This window comes from Ranitomeya variabilis, chromosome 4 (assembly GCF_051348905.1).
Source record: "Ranitomeya variabilis isolate aRanVar5 chromosome 4, aRanVar5.hap1, whole genome shotgun sequence".
NCBI classification, from domain to species: Eukaryota; Metazoa; Chordata; class Amphibia; order Anura; family Dendrobatidae; genus Ranitomeya; species Ranitomeya variabilis.
Window position 1 is genome coordinate 233,818,726 of NC_135235.1, and position 5,099 is coordinate 233,823,824.

Genomic DNA, 5,099 nt, shown 5'->3' on the forward strand with positions numbered 1-5,099 from the left:
AGCGGCTATCAGAAGGTCTCAATTAGTAAAGGGGTTTGTGTATGGGAAAATGGAGGAGAAAGTTGCTCTATATGCAGATGATATTTTGCTTTTTCTTGAGGACCCTGGGGAGTCTTTAGGAAATGTGATTTCATTAATTGAAGGATTTGGGCAAATTTCTGGATTGATTATCAACTAGGATAAATCAAGTGTTATGCAGGTGGATAGGGAAGTAGATTGTACGAGGGAGGTGGAACAGAGTACGAAATTAAGGGTGGTGACGCAATTTAAATATCTGGGAATTCAGGTTTCTCTTCCCTTAACTAGATTTGAGGAACTTAATCTTGAGCCTTTAATAAAACTACGCGTCAAAATTACAGCTTGGAATAAGCTACATTTGTCGGTGGTGGGTAGAGTAAACTTACTTAAGATGGTGGTGATGCCACAGGTTTTGTATATTTTGCATAACTCTCCGGTATGGATCCCTATGTCCAGATTTCGTAAACTACGATCATTATTTGGGGAATTGGTATGGGGTGGGAAGAACCCTAGAATTAGGCAGGAGATACTGCAGAGGCCTAAAGATGAGGGGGGACTTGCCCTGCCTAATCCCTGGTTATATTTTTTATCTGCGCAAAGGGATAGGTAACACTAGATAGCTAGGAGGGATAGCTAACACTAGAGAAGACAGAGGAAGGATTCAGAAGAATCTAGATAATCTTAGACAATGAGCAGCAAATAGTAGAATGCAAGGGATACATGCAAGATTCTACATCTGAGCAAAAAAAAAAAATCTATAGAATGGGAGGAATAGAAGTAAGCAACAGCACGTGTGAAAGACTTGGATATACTAATAGATCACAGACTGCACATGAGTCAACAATGTGGTGCAGCAGCAAAGAAGGTAAACACAGTTCTAGGATGTATAAGAGAAGCATAGAGTCCAGATCACATGAAGTAATTCTCGCCCCCTATACTCCTCCTTGGTCAGGCCTCATCTGGATACTGGGTCCAGTTCTGGGCTCCACATTGTAAGAAAGACGTTGAAAAACTGGAGCAAGCTCAGAGAAGTGCGACCAGATTGGTGAGCGGACTGCACAGTATGTCCTAGGAGGAACGGGTAAAGGATCTGGGAATATTTAGCTGCAAAAAAGACTAAAGGTACCTTCACACTAAGCGACTTTGCAGCGAGAACGACGACGATCCGTGACGTTGCAGCGTCCTGGATAGCGATCTGGATCCCGCTGTGGTATCGCTGGTCGGAGCTAGAAGTCCAGAACTTTATTTCGTCGCTGATCACCCGCTGTCATCGCTGGATCGGTGTGTGTGACACCAATCCAGGGATGTGTTCACTTGTAACCAGGGTAAATATTGGGTTACTAAGCGCAGGGCCGCGCTTAGTAACCCGATATTTACCCTGGTTACCATTGTAAAAAAAACACACTACATACTCACCTTCTGATGTCTGTCACGTCTCCCACCGGCGGCTTCCCTGCACTGAATGTGTCAGCACCGGCCGGCCGTAAAGCAGAGCACAGCGGCCCTGCGCTTAGTAACCCGATGTTTACCCTGGTTACCCGGGTGCTGCAGGGGGGACTTCGGCATCGTTGAAGACAGTTTCAACGGTGCCGAAGTTGTTCCCCTGATCGTTGGTCGCTGGAGAAAGCTGTCTGTGTGTCAGCTCCCCAGCGACCACACAACGACTTACCAACGATCGCATCGCTGGTCGTGATCGTTGGTAAGTCATTTAGTGTAACGGTACCTTAAGAGGAGACTTAATAGCTGCCTACAAATATCTGAAGGGCTGTCACAGCGTAAAGGGATCATCATTCTCATCTACACATGGAAACACGAGAAGCAATGGGAAGAAAGTGAAAGGGAGAAGATACAGATTAGGTATTAGGAGGGTGATCAATGAACGGAACAGGCGGCCATGAAAGATGGGGGGTTCTCCTTCAATGGAAGTATTCAGAGGTTGGACAGACACCTGAGATGGTTTAGTGATTCCTGCATTGATCCTGGGGTTGGACATGATGACCGCGGAGCTCCCTTCCAACTCTAACATTGTAAGCTTCTAAATCATGAAACAGCAATTAAGAGGGTATCCCCTCAATGATTTTATAGGAGCCTTTGGGGGAGAGGGAGGTGCAGGGCGGCTTTTAAACTACTTGATCAAAATTAAACATTTTTTAGATCATTTTTTTCGCTTTCGTGTGTTTCTTTTTGTTGTAATGGAGTTTTTTGGCCTTCTGGATATCGGTTCAAAAATGACTCTAGAATACCCTAGAGCAGAGGCGGGCAATTAATTTTCCCAAGGGGTCACATGAGAGACAGACTGAAAGCCAAAATTGTCTGCTCAGTATTAATATTACAAAATAAAGTTATGTTCATATCACTTAATATTGAGCAAAATAAAGTATGACCCCCACATAGCCCTCCTACAGTACATACAGCATGAGCCCCCCACATATCCCTCCTATATACAGCATGAGCCCACCACAATCTGCAATATACAGCATAAGCCCACCACATATCCCTCCTGTATACAGCATGAGCCCACCACATAGCCCATCTATATACAGCGTGAGCCCCCACACATCCCTCCTGTATGCAGCGTGAGTCCCCACATCCCTCCTGTATGCAGCGTGAGCCCCCACACAGCCCTCCTGTATACAGCACGAGCCCCCACACAGCCCTCCTGTATACAGCACGAGCCCCCACACAGCCCTCCTGTATACAGCACGAGCCCCCACAGCCCTCCTGTATACAGCGTGAGCCCCCACACATCCCTCCTGCATACAGCACGAGCCCCCACACATCCCTTCTGTATACAGCACGAGCCCCCTCACATCCCTCTTGTATACAGCGCGAGCCCCCACATCTCCTGTATACAGCACAAGCCCCCACACAGCCCACTTGTATGCAGCACGAGCCCCCACACATCCCTCTTGTATACAGTACGAGCCCCCACACATCCCTTCTGTATACAGCATGAGCCCCCACACATCCCTCTTGTATACAGCGCGAGCCCCCACATCTCCTGTATACAGCGCAAGCCCCCACAGCCCACTTTTATGCAGCACGAGCCCCCACACATCCCTCTTGTATACAGCACGAGCCCCCACATATCCCTCTTGTATACAGCACGAGCCCCCATATCCCTCCTATATACAGCATGAGCCCCTATATCCCTCCTGTATACAGCGCAAGCCCCCACATCTCCTGTATACAGCGCAAGCCCCCACACAGCCCACTTTTATGCATCACGAGCCCCCACACATCCCTCTTGTATACAGCACGAGCCCCCACACAGCCCTCCTGTATACAGCACGAGCCCCCACACAGCCCTCCTGTATACAGCACGAGCCCCCACACAGCCCTCCTGTATACAGCACGAGCCCCCACAGCCCTCCTGTATACAGCGTGAGCCCCCACACATCCCTCCTGCATACAGCACGAGCCCCCACACAGCCCACTTGTATGCAGCACGAGCCCCCACACATCCCTTGTATACAGCACGAGCCCCCACACATCCCTCTTGTATACAGCACGAGCCCCCACACATCCCTCTTGTATACAGCACGAGCCCCCACACATCCCTCTTGTATACAGCACGAGCCCCCACACATCCCTCTTGTATACAGCACGAGCCCCCACACATCCCTCTTGTATACAGCACGAGCCCCCACACATCCCTCTTGTATACAGCACGAGCCCCCACACATCCCTCTTGTATACAGCACGAGCCCCCACACATCCCTCTTGTATACAGCACGAGCCCCCACACATCCCTCTTGTATACAGCACGAGCCCCCACACATCCCTCTTGTATACAGCACGAGCCCCCACACATCCCTCTTGTATACAGCACGAGCCCCCACACATCCCTCTTGTATACAGCACGAGCCCCCACACATCCCTCTTGTATACAGCACGAGCCCCCACACATCCCTCTTGTATACAGCACGAGCCCCCACACATCCCTCTTGTATACAGCACGAGCCCCCACACATCCCTCTTGTATACAGCACGAGCCCCCACACATCCCTCTTGTATACAGCACGAGCCCCCACACATCCCTCTTGTATACAGCACGAGCCCCCACACATCCCTCTTGTATACAGCACGAGCCCCCACACATCCCTCTTGTATACAGCACGAGCCCCCACACATCCCTCTTGTATACAGCACGAGCCCCCACACATCCCTCCTGTATACAGCCCGAGCCCCCACACATCCCTCCTGTATACAGCCCGAGCCCCCACACATTCCTCCTGTATACAGCACGAGCCCCCACACATCCCTCTTGTATACAGCACGAGCCCCCACACATCCCTCTTGTATACAGCACGAGCCCCCACACATCCCTCCTGTATACAGCCCGAGCCCCCACACATTCCTCCTGTATACAGCACGAGCCCCCACACATTCCTCCTGTATACAGCACGAGCCCCCACACATTCCTCTTGTATACAGCACGAGGCCCCACACATCCCTCTTGTATACCGCACGAGCCCCACACCCACACACACACACACACACACACACACCCATCCCTCCTGTATACAGCACGAGCTCCCACATATCCCTCCTATATACAGCATGAGCCCCCACACATCCCTCCTATATACAGGCACATTTTCCCCCACCCCCGTCCCACGGACGCCGCACATCGGACACGATGTAGTGACGTTATCACGTCTGCTGCGTTAGTCGCACACTGCTGGAATGAGCAGCCAGCGACCCGGTCCTCCACCCGTCCCGATGTGGGCTGGCCGTGAGCCGGTGTTTTCAGCCTTTTGGGGGCAGACTGGAGCATGCAGACGGCCGGATGTGGTCTGCACTATGCCCAGGTCTGCAGTAAAGCCTCCGGACTGGATACGTGTATACATCACAAGGATGACGTGGTGTCAGGTGGCACGCAGGACTCCGGTATGGTAGCAAGGAGTACTGGCGAGGTCGCTGGAAGGTCGGGCACCTCCGTACACTCATCTGCTCGATCTGCCGATCCCCCGGCCATGTGTGCGGCGTTCATCCGAAATAGCCCAGCGCTATGTCCCCCACCTCCATCGCACTGATGGACGCCCCAAAAGTTCTTCACCCAAAACACCAAAATGGCA